The following is a 16039-nucleotide window of genomic DNA, read 5'->3' on the forward strand; positions in this document are numbered from 1 at the left end:
GAAACACTCGTAGCTTTGGGCAAAGCATCGAAGCTCTCTGATCCTCAGTTTGTAAAATGGAGTCACATGACTCAGACTACTCCCTGGCAGGATTGTTGTGTGGAAAGTTGTTAGTAAAATTTAAAGCTTATTTAAATGTGTGAATTATCCCCTAGTAGGACCAGACCACCTTTCCTGAATCCCTCTGGAGTTCTGTTCTGGCAGGCTCAGACTTGAAGTTGAGCCCCACAGGAGATAAGGAAGAGGCTCTGAAATGGGGTGCTAGAAGGCCCCTTTTATCACCTCCCAGGGGGAGAGTCCAGCTCATTAGTCATCTTGTATGGTGGGTTCTCGGAAATACCTCTAGGCTGTGTCTGGGCAAGAATGCTCAAATTGGCTGCAAATGGAAGAAGCACTCTCTGCATTACTTGTAGCCCATCCTCATTGCCCTGTGAGCAGTAGGAGGGATCCGAACAGCTGATTTCCTTATGTCTCACTTAATTGGGTTCACAGGGCCTTCAGAGTAAGGTGAAGGGAAATTGGAGGCCTTGAGGCCATCATTTAAAAGCTCACTTGGGACCCCAGAGTACTCCCAAGTAATCGAAAGTATCAGTGTTTCAGGAAGGATAGCTTTGGGATGCTTCAATTATCTGGACATCTGCTAGATCAAAGATTCTTAGCCTTTTTGTGTTATCATAGACCCTCTGGATAGTCTGATGAACTCTATAGACCCCCTTCTCAGAATACATCTTTAAATGCAAACAATAAAATATGTAGTATTGCAAAGGAAGGCAATTATGTTGAAATACAGTTATTAAATTTTTGAAAATAAGTTCATGAACCCAGGTTAAGAACCCCAGGTTAAGATTATTTCTCTCTTGCCCTCCAAAGGAGCAGCTAATACATTTCTCAACATTTTGTTGATAATTGCAATAAAGAGAATTCTACTCTAGATCCGTTGCTCAGCTACATGGAGTAACTAAGTATAGAAGTAAAAAGAGTCTCCATCTTGAAATTTGTGACAGAGGAGAGAAAAATTGGACCTAGTCTATTTATATTTCAGAAAAAGAGTTGGAAGAATCTCATGGACTAAAAATCTAGAGGCAAAGTCGGCCTAGGAGATCTGGGAAACTCTAAGGGATGAAATTCTGAAGGCCTAAAAAAAAGCAATAATTCTAATGAGGAAGAAGATGAGAACCTCTCTAAAGACACTGAAGTAAATCATAAGGAACTCTTCAAATTTAGTTTTGAAAAAAGACATGTCAGAAGTCAGCATAACAGTGGAGCTGGACTAAAATCTAGAAAGTCCCTGATTTAAATCCCATCTTTGGTACAAATTGTCTGTGTGATCCCTGGGTCTATGGGACTTCACTTCTCAGTACTCTAGGTCACTTTAACAAGTTGATAAGAAGGTTCTGGTTTGCACTAAAAGAGGTAGTTTTTTCACCCTGGAGTCCCTAATACCAGTGAAGTCCAGGCCCTCTTTGAATAAAGGTTGAAAACAAAGGCAAATAGCAAAAGATGCCCCTCAAAAATATGGTATGGTCCGAATGAGTTAAAGCCTAAGGAAAACAAAAAGGGCTGGTTATTTTACACACACACACACACACACACACACACACACACACACACACATAAAACCTTCCTTTTTGTACATCATAGATCCTTGGACTTGTAGGCAGTGTGACTTGGATTCCCACCTACATATATATTGTATATATGTGTGCTTGTGTTCACATGTGTGTGTGTACACACAAAAGTCCAACATTATATACATATATATATATATATATAAAATAAATATATATAGAGAGAGAGAGAAAGAGAGAGACAGACAGAGAGAAACAGAGAGAGACAGAGAGAGATAGAGACAGAGAGACAGAGACAGACAAAGACAGAGACAGACAGGCAGACAGATAGATAGATGGAGAGACAGACATTTTGAGTGTTTTGTGGTGAAATGCATCCCAGAGTTTCATCAAGCAGGCGCTAAAATCCTAGTGATAAATAGGCTCTAGAAGGGATTCTTGTTGCAATACAAGTTGAAGGAGCTGTCCTCTCATTTGTGTAATTATGTGAATGTGGGAAATGTCTCCTGGACCGTAGAACATGAATCTCCCACAGGTAATTTGTAGAGAGGGTCAATGGAAAAGACCAAAGTGGGATTAGATAGGATTTTTTTCTCTTGGACCAGACTTGTTATTTCCTTGACAAAAGAGAATTTCTGGTAAGGAGACTTTCTAATAGAGGTAAAACAGCTTCTCTGGAACTTATGGTCCTTGAGAGTTGTCCCAGATTTTGAGACTTTAAGTGTCTCATTCAGAGCCACAGAGCTGGAGGCTGGACTTGAATCTAGATGTTCTTGAATCCAAAGCTCATTTTCTAACCATTATCCCATATTTTCTCTCAAATAGATAGCATCTTTTGAAGGAAAGAATACTGAATTTGAATCAGAGTTTGTTTTTTGAATATTGCCTGTTGCTTACTCTAGGTTCACTTTATAACCCATCTCCTAAACTACACACACATGATTTTAAACACAAAGTTACACTCACAGTGATCGACCAAAGCACAAAGCATCCCAAGATCTTGGGGGGCAAGAAAGAAAATGTAAAGGGGAATGGGTGACCTGTATAATCTGGGTATACCTGTCTTCCAGGGCTGCTGACTTTATGATCAAGGCATGCTTTTGTTTCCCAATCAGGTTGTGGGCTTTTAGAGAGCAATTTGTTGATCCCTGCCCCAATCTATCTTCAACAAGCAGGTGACTCCTTGTTAGAGATGTTTGAGCAGGAATTTGTGAAGAGGTATGGGCAGGATTGGATTGTTTCTAAGGTTCGTTCTAGTTCTGAGGTTCCAGAATTCCAATTATTATCACTCATTAGGTCAGTGTTTTATTGGACCAAGAGGTGAATGAGTTCAGAATTACTTGGAAGGTCTATTCCTTATATCCCGATGCTATATAATAGAAAGATAACTAGTTTTTTTTAAAATTGAAGGCCTGAGTTTGAATCCCAGCTTACTAATGTGTAGGTCTAAGCAAATCAGTTCCCCTCTTAGGGTCTTAGTTTCTTCTCTTGAAAATTAAAGAACTTGGTCTCTAAGGCCTCATTTAACTCACAGATTCTCTAAGAAGCTTTTGCTCCCATAGCCCTTTTAAGATTGATTGTTGCTAATACTTTTCTCTTCCTGATTGCCTAGTTTCCAGTTCAGACAAGCCTGAAAACATATACTCCTTCTACATGCCTTCAGTGTACTCACTTTTCAGAATCCCTGATTTTTGTATATATTTAGTAAAAATGAAGACCTCACCTATGATTTCATTAGTATAGGGGTAGTTGTTATTTGTCCTTCGTTCTCACCTCTTAGGGAGGTGATACTATAACATGCAAGTGAGTTAGACTGAAGATGTGTAAGAACACTGCCTCATTTTCCCTTCCAGACCATATCAGTGCACTGGCAAAATATAAATCATGACTACTGGAGACGAACCTGGATGAAATGGGACACCCTCTATCCCCATCTTGACCACATATTGTCTTTAAAAGATGCCTAAAATCTTGAGAAGTCCAGTGATTTGACCAAGGTCATAGAGCCAGTATTTATCAGAGTCAAAACTTGAACCCGTCTCTCAGAATGGCTCTCTCCCCATAATGCCATATTTTTATATGTTACATCAACTGATATATGAGTCTCTTGTCTCCTATGATAGAATGTACAATATTCAATTCCTGGCCTGCCTTCACTTTGTATCTCCAGTACTTAGCATAATACCTGACATATATTAAAATGCTTAATAAGTATTTATTGATGGATTGAGAAAGGTAGAAAACTCTTGTATAGGCTGATCTATGAGAACAGCACATTTCGCTCTCTCCAGCAGAGACAGGCTCCAGGAAAAAATGAATGTGTGTTTTTTCTGGGATTGGGTTAATGATGCTTTCAGTCCCTATAGCACCTTTAATCTAGGAATTGCTTTGTGTATGTTTCACAGTATTACCCTGGAGATTAAGCAGGTACCTTAGGTGTACTCTTCCTCATTGTACAGCTGTACAGAGATTGAAGTTTAAAGGGGGAGAGTTTGGTTGGGAGAGAGAGAAGGGGGAGGGAAAGACAGAGGAGGAGATGGGAGATGAAGAAGGGGGGAAGGGGAAAAGAATATGAATGAGTGTTTTTTCCCAACCCCTTTTATCTCATCCCTACCTCCAGGCTCAGGCAAAGTTTCTCCTATGAACAGATCTAGGTCTCCCAATGAGTTTTTTCTAATGAAAAGGGATAAACTTAGACCCTCCTTTTTATTTGCTTTTCAATTCCCATCATGCTCCTTTCTTGGTAATGAGCAAGCAGCCATGCAAATTGTCCAGACCTGCGATTCATTAGCCTAGGAAATTCCTAATAAGGGAACTCCCTTTTACCAAAGTAATTCAGCACCTAGATGGTAACTTATAGCCTTAAAATTTTTTCTGGGGCAGGGAGAGGTTAATAGATTCCCCTGTGTGTTAGATTTGAATCTAAGTCTTCTCAACTTCAATGTCAGTTAGTTATCCATTACTTCAGGCAACCTGGACAAAGCTTCAATTTGCCTCTGAAAGGCACTAAAATACACTGAAAGACAGAAATGTGAATTAGCAGATTCTGACAGCAAAGCCACTGTCCCCTTTCCATGTGGTTTAGGCAGTCACTCAAGGAGCGTTTTTTAAACACCTACCATGGACCAGGCACTGTGCTAGGTGCTAGAGATACAAAAAATTTAGCTGAAACCATAGAAGACACTTCCATAATAATCATAATCCCTCACATTTCTTCTTTTTTTATTCAAACATTTATCTCAATCTATAGTAGAGTGGGAGCAAAAAGTCTAATGCTGCTAAATTTTGTATCTATTAATATCATCAACACAGATAGCATTCATTTTTTATAACTCATTTTCTAATGCTCAACAGTTTACATAGCACTATCCTCATGGCAACCCTCTGAAATCTGAAGCTGAAACAGGAAACTGAATCTGAGAGAGGTGAGGGGACTTGTCTAAGGTCACATAGCCAGTAGATGTGTGGAAAAACAGCATTGTTGGGTTTTTTTTCACCACCCCCAACCAGATGGCCTCTAGGCAGTCTGTTTCTTCCTGTTGAGAGCTTTTTTTGTTTCCCCCAAATATTAAAGTGATCATCCTCTTAGAGATTCGGACTTCATGACAGATTAGATAATTGTTGGTACTTTGATATCTAAAAGCAATAGATTTCATTTTCTTGTTGAGCCCTTACCAATGAAAATTATTTAAAAAAAAAAAAACTTGTAAATGGATTCTGCAGGCTGTAGGCTGAAAGCTATAAATCTAAGTGTGATGTTTAGTAAGTCAGATGAGGTTGGATGCCTGTTTTTCCAGTACAGTCTCACAGAGCAAATTAGGGAAAGAATATGATTTATCGAAGCACCTCAAAGACTTGAGAGTGAGATGCGATTTTATTCATTTTATTACCATTTATTTTACGCTCTCTCTGTATACTCCCTGCACGAAGATTTGAAAGCCTATTTGGAGAGATTCTCTTGATCCGTCAAATTGCAGAGTATGCTTTCAAATAGCTTGGTTTAAAGCCAGATTACAAACCAGCTTGAGTTTTCCATTTAATTCAATAAACAATAATTAAGCACTGAATGCATACAAAGTCAGGAGGATTTAAAGGCAAAAAAAAAGGAAGGAACAGAAGGAAGGAAGGAAGGAAGGAAGGAAGGAAGGAAGGAAGGAAGGAAGGAAGGAAGGAAGGAAGGAAGGAAGGAAGGAAGGAAGGAAGGAAGGAAGGAAGGAAGGAAGGAAGGAAGGAAGGAAAAGGAAGGAAGGAAGGAAGGAAGGGAGAGAAAGAAAAAGAAAGAAAGAGAGAGACATCTAAAAGAAAGAAAGAAAGATGTACTTAATAGGCAACGCTATACAAGGCAATTTCAGAAGAGAGAAAACATGAACACTATGAGTATGTTGAAAGGTCTGTGTACCCTGTGGCTCTGAAATGTGCTCTCAAAAAATAGAGATTCAGAAGCAAAAGGATTAGGTAATGCATTTCAGTACGCTATAATGCATACAGCACTGGCCCTGGAATCAAGAAAATTCATCTTCATGAGTTCAAATCTTATCTCAGTCACTTACTAGCTGTGTGATCCTAGACAAGCCATTTGTTTGCCTCAGGTTCCTTAATTGTCAGATGCGATGAAGAAGAAAATACAAACCAAGCCAGTCTCTTTGCCAACACTCCACAAGAGTCTGACAAGACTGAAAAATAAACAAACAACAAAGTGCTTTCCAGGCCTGGGATGTATCCTTTGCAAAGACTTGGAGGTGGGAAATAGATTGTGTGTATGGAGAATGGCCAGCCAGTCACTTTGATTAGGAAGAGAGTAAATGTGGAGTGATATACAGTAAGACCAAAATCGGAGCTGGAAGCCGCATTGTAGAAGGCTTTAAATGCCAGGCTGAGTATTTTGTATTTCCTTATGGAGACAATGGAAAGGCACTGATTACTTTTAGCAGGTTTTTAGGCATGTCAGTTTGACAGCTATGTGGAAGTTAACTTGGAGAAGAGAAAGACTGGAAGCAGGGAGACCAATTAGGAGGGGATTGCAAGAGTCAAGGTGAGAAGTGATTTAGCTCCAACTAGAAGGAGGCATTTTAAGTGGAGAGAAGGGGATGGATGCAAGAAAAAAATGTGGAGATTAAAATCCTTAAGGCTTGGAAATGGATAGAATATAGATCAGGGCTTGTTTATTTTTTTGATTATTTGGGGTGTCATAGATCCCTCTGGCAAGCCAATGGACCCTCTCTCAAAGTAAAGTTTTTAAATGAACAAAATAAAATACACAGAATTAGAAAGGAGTCTAATTATAAGGAAACATTTATTAAAATATTTTTTAATTGTGGACCCTAATTTAAGATCCTCTGATATAGAAGAGGAGGGAGAGAGAAGTCAAGGATGTGCTCTCCATGACTGGAAGAATAATGCTGCCCCCAAGAAAATTGGAGGAGGAGCAGATGAGGGGAGGAGGGATAGAGAAGACTGAATATATGATAAGGAACTGGACATAATCTTGTCTGAACTTTTCTGGCACTGGATTTCTATCAGATCTGATTCTAACACCAGCTGCTTACGTGCTATGTTTCCAGGCAGGGTTGATTTAAGATTCAAATTTCTCTGAACAGCTGGGGATATTTAGCATCACTCTAATTACATTATATTTTTGACAGTACATGAAATGAGAACCTTTATGTTGAATATTCTACAAGCAGCAAATACTTTAAACAACAAGGAAAACACAACTTCAAATTTTATATCAGAAGGCTTTTTTGTTTTTTAAAAATTTTGCCTAGATGAGGTGGCTTCCATTATTTATTGTGAAAGATTTTGAGCTTGTTAGATTTGACTTGGCTGCTTAGATCTTAGAGCACAGTGGTAATGAGACCAAGGTCACCATCAGTATAACAGTGTAGTATTAATGTGCTGTTCATTCCTTCATTCTTTCTCACTCCTGATCAAAAACTATGTGTCCCTGGATAGTTTATGCCACTTTGTTATCCTGATAGAAATTCCACAAGTTAGCATACATATGGGAGATTCAATAAAAGGGCATGGGAAATTGAAAGGCAGAGATGGAAATCAGAAGGGTGAGGGAAGACACAGAAAGAGACAAACTTTCAGTATTCTGAAATGGGGGTGACATCTTACTCTTCTCTGTCTCTCTTCTATACTCATATATTTTACTTTAAACCTGGCTGCATCAGCCCTCTCAGATGCAAATGTAGGTAACCTTTTTCCCTCTAGTCTTTTTTCCTAATTTTCTCTTTTCTTTCCCACTCCCTGTGGATATTGCTTCCAACCTGAGAAAGAGGAAAATCCTCCTTGGGGGCGGGTAGGCAGGGAAAGATGTGTTCCCTTAAGTTCTTTCACTTTTACACAAACTCTTTTCTTCCAATCCTTCCTGAACTTTTCTTTAAAAGTTCTAGTGGATATTGTGATGACTCTTGATAACATGGTAGAAACTTTGCTGGTAGCTGGCTCCTTTGTGATGCTGCTTCCCGTGTTGTAGACATGAGCAGGGTAGCCTGGCTTGAACCATAAACAAAAGAAAGGTCTTGGTAACAATAGTTTAAAACAAGAATCATTTCTAGGACTCACTGGAATCAAAAGGAACCTTGGAGAGCATTTGGTTGAACTGGGTCATTTTATAGATAAAGAAACAGTTAAGTGAAGTACTGATGGTCACATGGATTGGAATTTAAACAGTTAGGGCCTCTATATAACCTGTGGAAGGCTGGACCCAAACAGCAGGCTAGAGACAGGAGAGTTAGCAATCAAACAGGAGTTTAATTTCTTTCTTTTTTCTTTCTTTTTAATTCTTTTTTATTGAATAAGGGGAAAAACAGAATGGAAAAAGAAAGACAGAAAAGGAAAATAAAAAACCAAAACACAATAAAACATTATCATATCCCCAGCAGAACATCAGGGAGGATTCAAAATATATAACAATAAATTTCCATTTCAAGAAAGTGGAAGTTTAATTTCAAAGCGAGGGAAATGGCTCACAAGCAAGGAGGCAAATTAAAATCATGTGCCCAGGGCCCTGCCTCTAGTGGGGGAATTCACTTTAGTGTAGACAGATCTCAATACTTATACCAGTGGCTACGCAATGAACTGTAGCCCTGACAATGTGAAGTAACAGCAACAATATGACAACTTTGATTCATAGCATGGCTTTATGACCAGAACTTGTTCAAGCTTGTCCAAGCTCAGGGAACACCTGGTGCTGGTCAAAGCAATACAATCATTATGAGATTTTGCCAGAGGGTAAGCACAAAGGATTGTTGTTATGCCAAACTCAGCTACAGCTTGCTTGCTGGGCCTTAGCTCTGGAAAACTGGATATCTCCTAATAATATCTTGACAGAGCCAGATCTTCTTTGCAGTGTATTACATATTAATGAATTCTCAGGATGGAAGGGACCATCTTCACCCTTGTCAGCTTTCCCTTATTTGAGTGTCATGTTTCCCTGGGAGAGAGGAAAGAGAATATGGTTATCATTAGGACTGGCAGCCTGTTGCATATCTGCCAAAGATGGCCATGTGAGATTACGAGGGCAGGTGAGAGAGAGGCATTAGATTAGATTGCATTTATTTGTGAGATGTGCTGCTTGGGTAAATTTTCTTGGACCCCTCTTCTCTTTAATGATTTTCTCCCTATGAAAGAATTACAACCAGCATCTAAGAGTTATCAATGACCTTAGAAGCCCTTAGGGCAAACTTGAGAGAGAATCCTGTACAATTAAGACTGGATTGCCTTTCCTTAAAACTAAGAGGGATCATTCTTCTTTCAATAGTTTTAATTATAGGAGGTTTGTTTATGTTTTCCCCCACCTTATAACCAACTGAAATCTTCCTCTTAACAAGTTATATCCATTGGACCTAGTTCTAAAGCCTTTCTTAAGCTAAAAAAACAAGAAAACATCATTCACATGAAGCTACCTGAGCTATTTTGTAACATTACCTTAAATCTTATGTTCTAATTTTCTCCTTATGTCTCTCAGGGTAGGGTCTTGAGACATCTCTCCAACTTGTTTGTCTTATTATTTAGCACTTAAAAAAAATAATCCCTAGTTCCAATTGGTTTGATGTAGTCTGATCAACCCTTTCATTTTACAGATGAGGAAACTGAAACGCAAGGTCACGGGACTGGCTCAAGGTCACTTTATAATAAGTAGCAAAGCCAAGATTTAAACCCAGGTTCTCTGACTGCCAAAGTCAATGTTCTTCCACTTTACTGTACAGAGGCAGCTAGAACATACAACCAGGAAAATGAATTCAAATCCTGCCTCAAATAGTTACTAATTTTATGATCCCAAACAAAGCATTTAAGTTGTCTGCCTCAGTTTCCTCTTCTGTAATAATAGCATCTCATGTCTCTACCTCCCCCAAGGTTATTGTGATGATAAAAGGAAATAATATTTGTGAAGTGCTTTGTAAACCTTATAATACTACATAAATAGTAGATACTATTCTTATTAGTATACCAGAAATGGGTTTTCTAATTGTTTCTAGTCTGATCAACTACTTAATAATCTCCACCTTTTCTTTGGCTAGCCACTCTATATCTTGAATCTAGTGGGGTCTTCCTTTTTCACTTTGGCCTTATTTGTTTGGCTGCTGCCTCAAGTAACTCCGTCTCCCTTGCTATCTGGCTTTGTGCATCCATGACTTCTCTCCCTGGTTCTCTGCTGTCCTTTTAGTATACTATGACAAATAATTCATTTTAGACCAGGGTGAAGGAGTCACCATGATAGCAAAGCAATGGCAGTATAGCTATATATATGTGTGTGTATATATATATATATATATATATATATATATATATATATATATATATATATACATATATATTAGGGGAAGCTTCAATATTTAAGATGCAGGCCTAGGGTTCTTAGCTTTATACATTCAGTTTGGGCCTTTGGTCACTTCCCCTCACCCTCTATAATCTAAAAGCTCATCCATTTTGCTTTTGGAGCCTTATTTTGGCTAGTCTGGTGGGGCTTATAAGGTTATATTATCAGTAGTTTTTTAGAGCTCCTGTAATTCTAAATCTTTGATTCTATGATTTCTCCGTACCTCAGTTTCCTCTTCTGTAAAATAAGAGCTGTTGGACTTGATGTCCTTTAAGAGCTCTTCCTTCACCAAAGCTGTCTTTCAGGAAAGCCACCAGATTTGACTTGAAGCATATCATTGTTTGAAATTTTTTGTGTCGTGGTCACTTCCAGGGCAGTTAGGTGCCCCAGTAGATAGAGCACCAGGGCCTGCTGTCAGGAAGAACTGGGTTCAAATCTACCTCAGACACTTACCAGCTGTATGACCTTGGACAAGTCACTTAACCTTGTTTGCCTCAGTTTCCTTATCTATAAAATGAGCTGGAGTAGGAAATAACAAACCACTCCAGTATCCTTGCAAAGACTCCTAGTGGAATCATAAAAAGTCAACTACAGAGCAATTATAGCATTGACATTTCCTTATCTCCACCCAAACTCTCTTATCCCATCCCAATTACTTTTGGAAGTGCTACTTAGTCAGCTTAGTTCTTCCCCATTTGGAAATTAAATCCCCATCTATGCAATGAATTTTCAACAGTATTCAAAGCATCTGGGAATCAATGGAATATTAATGTCAACATGACCTTTTGGGTAGGACTCTTACTTAAAAGCAATTGCAAAAACCCATGGACCAAATGATATCAACTGAAATAGTATGAAGGCACTGAAGAAATATCTTGGGACAGGATAGTGTGCTCCAGAGTCTCTTCCCAAAGGGCTATATGATGATGATTTCAAGTTCAGTCAGATTTTGCTGATTTAGAGTTTTGAGGTTTCCCCTAAGAAAAATAACATGAGAATTTCTGGTGGGTTGTTATTTCAGCTGAATCCTTGAGGAAATAGAAAGTAGTTGGGAAAGGACTGGTCTTGATGTCAGGAAGAGTCTGCCTTACTAGTTGCAGAACCTCCCTGGGTTGCTGTTTTCTTATCCATAGGACTAAAACAAGAGGATTGGCCTTCCAAATTCCCTTCTATTTAGATCAAAGTAAACCATCTTACTTACAACTATTCCGTGGAAGTAAGGAAATAAGCATTTATTGAATGCCATGAGTTAAAATCTGTCCTGAGATACTTACTAGTTATGTGACCCTGAACAAGTCACTTGATCCTATTTGCCAGTTTCCTCATCTGTCAAATAAGCTGGAGAAATGGAAACTGAAGAAGATGTCAAGAGAGTTGCCTAAATCACAGACAGTAAGTGGCTGGATTTCTTCGTCTAAATCCAGGGTTCTATCTGTTTGACCACCTAGACGCCTTTCACTGGTATTCCATTACTTTGTCCTAGAGTAACTATTACTGGTGCCCTCTTAGTTCCATTGTAGCCAGTTCAGGTCAGGAGAGCTCATTCAGACCAATGAAAGAGGAAATTCAGGCAAGCGGGATCAGTTACTGGGAAACCAGGCAGTGGAGTCAAAATTGATAGGCTCACCCTTTGCAAGGATTGGTTATAGTGTCTGGAAAGCTGATCTGCAAGGAAGCATGGGAGACTGCCTTTGAAGGGTTAAGAAGTCTATGAAGCAGCTGAAAGAGGCTCATGAAAGTAGCGCTTCTGACAGCTGCTGGAGGGTTTCTACTGCTTCTGAAGACAGAGCAACACGATCTTTCAAGCATTGGCCAGTCCAATCGCCAGTTCAGCTACATCTCAGTATTCTTTCCTGGCCTCTGACCTTTATCAGAAGCATCTTCTCCTAATTGAAAGGGTAACTCTGGAGGGGTTAGGTACTTTCCTGCTCTGGCTCTATTCTTTTCCTAATCCAGGCAGTCATAATCTCCTTTTTGTCAGGTATTCGAATCACACAGATCCTGATACTTCTTTGAAATTTATGATATGATGAACCTCATTGGAATTGGAACGTAACCCTTTCTTCTTATGAATAAAAGAGATTTGATCATCAAATGTCATATTATAAACAAGTTATACATACATATGGCTATTTAACCCATTTGATACAAGAAAAGAGATTTGATAATCAAATGTCATATTATAAACAAGTTATACATACATATGGCTATTTAACCCATTTGATACAAGAAAAGAGATTTGATAATCAAATGTCATATTATAAACTATATAGATATATATACATATATATATATAGATATATATATATACATATATATAGCCTTTTAACCCATTTGATACAATAAGAAAAGAGATTTGATAATCAAATGTTGTATTATAAACTATATCTATCTATCTATCTATCTATCTATACACACACACACACACATATATATGGCTATTTAACCCATTTGATACAATGAGAAAAGAGATTTGATAATCAGCTGTCATATTATAAAAAGATATGCATACATATGGCTATCTAACCCCTTTGATATAACAAAGTTGTGAAGAATTTTAATAGAAGCTATTTAAGCAGGAAACCAGGGATAACTTATTCTTATCACCTGTCTAATCTTAAACCAGTTGCTTCCCCTCCTCCAAGCCTCAATTTCTTCATTTGTAAAATTAAGGTACTAGGCCAGATGATCTCTAAGCTTCCTCCCCTCTCTAAATTCTATGACATTACAAACATACTAATTACAAGAGGTCCTTTTGATTTGTTGGAGGAAGCAGCAGCTGTGCTTGGCAGCTTTTATCTGTGTTACTATAAGTGCTTGGAAGTAATAAGTACATTTTATAGAACAATTTTTTTTTAAATTCAGAATGAATTTTTCCTATTTGTTGCAAGTTAATGACGTTGGATTGCCCTATCAGAATTTGAGCCAAGTTAGACACCTAAGAGTGAATTCATAAGATCACATATTTAGAGCTAGAAGGGACTTTAGCCATAAATCTAATTTACTACTACTCCATTTTATAGATGAGGAAACTGAGACCCAAAAAGGTTAAATTAATCCAATCTAATTTGATAAATTTTTAATTATCACGTATTTGCTAGGCTATTGGGCATACAGTAACAAAAATAAGACAGGCCTTGCCTTCAAGGAATTCCATTCTACTGGAGAATAATACTATTGCCTTGTGGTTGGGGTTTTGGGGAAGCATTCTTCTTCATTCATTGGGATGAGAACATCATTGTCACATCATAGACATAATACAGCTGGATCAAGGAATGCTTCTCCCTTATAGTCCTGATTTGAAACTTATATGAATATGTCCTTCCTTCTTGGATCCTCAATTTTCTCATCTTATAAAATAAGAGGATTGGGCTCAGTAATTTCTATAGTTCTTGGCAGCTGTAAAACTATTAGGTTTCTTTGATTCAGCAAATTGAAGTTACATTTATTAAGCACCAGGGACAGTTCAAGATGTTAGAACTACAAAGATGAATAAAAGAATCCCTTCCTCCAAGGAACTAACAGTCTACTGGGAAAAAAGCTCATTCTACTCTCCCACACTCAGAACACACACACACACACACACACACACACACACACACACACACACACACATCTCTCTTTCTCTCTCTCTTTCTCTCTCTCTCTTACACACCCACATACACATACACACACACAATTTCTCTCTCTCTCTCTCTCTCTCTCTCTCTCTCTCTCTCTCTCTCTCTCTCTCTCTCTCTCACACACACACACACACACACACACACACACACACACACACACACACAGTGGGAAATGACCATTACAGAAAAGAGGTATAAAGTGAAATGAAGATTTGGAGGAACAAGAGATCACTTCTGGTTGGTGAGATTAGGAAAGGTTTCATAATGTAGCTGGCACCTAAGCTGCTTTTTCTCCTGGAATAATTTCATGTAGGATTGGATCTGGCTTCCTTACTCGAATTCAGAAGCTCTTTCTACCATACTGCCCTGTCTGCTGGTTGAATGGGGGGTGAGACTTGTGTACAAATCACTCTGTTACAAAAGAGAGTGAGATAAGTGTTAAGTTGAGGTCAAGACAGAGGGCATTAAGAAATTTGAAGAACTGGCCCTCACATCATTGAAGAAATGGCTTTAATAACAAGGCATCCATCTATTGTACTGCTTAGTCAGACCAGCTGAATTATCACCAAACCCCTGGGCTCACCCTTCCCAGCCACCATAATGGCCAGTGTCCAGGCAACAGATTGATTCCAGTTACCCACCCCACATCTGGTCTTAAAAGTTATGTCAACCACTGACCATCATGAATTACTCAAAGTAAAACTACAAATGAACCCCTCTGGTTGGCAAAATGACCCCAATCTTCCCCACACACAACAACAAAAAACATTGCCTCTGGTCAAAAAGAAGAAAATATTAACACTTTTCAAAAAGCTTAAAAAGCACTTATCCTGCACTCAAATCTATCTTCAGAGTCTTATTTTTATAATGTTGTATGAAGGTTTTCTCAAAGGCTGTGCCCATGGAGTTCAGATTCTGACAGATTCTAGTTAGTCTGAAAGACTCCAAGTTAGGGCTTAGTGATAATGGACTGTGTGTTGACTACTAGGGAAATTATTTAGCTCAATTGAGAGAATCCCATCAATCCAATTCAAATGTTATGTACCAGGCCCAAGGAATAAAACAATAACAACAAAAAGAAACAGTTCCTGACCTCAAGATGCTTACATTCTTATGTATTAGGGAGTCTATTCCTGTGGCACTCGGGCCGACTAAAGTAATAAATATAAAATGGAGGAGGAAGAGGGAGGTATTCACAGATAAATATCATGAATATACAAAGTAAGGCCAAGTTATTTCCAGAAAGAGAGAATCTTAATCACTAAGCGAGGGGAAAATAAAAAAGATGAGGGTAGGGAAGGTCTTAGGTAGGAGCTTGACCTTGAGCTTTATTGTGTGTTGAAGGAAACTAGGGATTCTGAGAAGTAAAGACTTGGGTCTTAGATACTACTAAGGTATAGAGACATTACACTCCATATTGGGAGGAGCACATGCACACACACACACAAACACACACTCCTAAACTCATAGATTTAGATTTAGATTTAGATCTGTTCTGACTCGTTCATTTGACAGGTGTAGAACCTTGGATGCAAACTGGTTAAATGACATTAATTAGTGAAGAATTAATGAAGAATCATTTTTCTCTGGGTCTTAGTTTTCTTACCTGAAAAGTTAGAGTTGAGCTAGATGACTCCCTTCAGCTCTAATGCCTTTTATTCCCAGATAGGAGATATCACAGTTCTAATGAGAATTGGGTGGGTTATGGATGCCAATAAAACTCAAGCCAAGGGGATACTCATTAGATGTGATTAATTAGCTTGGCAGAGCATTTCAGTTATTTTCTGATGAAAGTTACGAGAAAAGTTCTATCTGTATTACGAATGGAAATGATCTTTTAAACCAGTGACTCTTAACCTTTTTTGTGCCACAGACCCCTTTTTGGAACAGACCGATAAAGCCTATGGATCCCTTCCAAATAATGTTTCCAGATTGCAACAAATGAAATGCTTAAGATTTTGGAGGAAACCAATTACAATGAAAAATAGGTATCAAAAAAAATTTTAAAGCAAATTCACCCA

The 16039-nt window shown here is 38.4% G+C and overlaps 1 protein-coding gene across 1 annotated transcript in view; it reads left to right on the forward strand.

Annotated features, from left to right (window-relative positions):
• LOC141540031 (acid-sensing ion channel 2-like) overlaps positions 1-16039 on the forward strand; it is a 333134-nt gene that overhangs the window by 9253 nt on the left and 307842 nt on the right. The gene's annotated exons all lie outside the window — the stretch shown is intronic.

This window comes from Sminthopsis crassicaudata, chromosome 4 (genome assembly GCF_048593235.1).
Source record: "Sminthopsis crassicaudata isolate SCR6 chromosome 4, ASM4859323v1, whole genome shotgun sequence".
Taxonomy (NCBI): domain Eukaryota; kingdom Metazoa; phylum Chordata; class Mammalia; order Dasyuromorphia; family Dasyuridae; genus Sminthopsis; species Sminthopsis crassicaudata.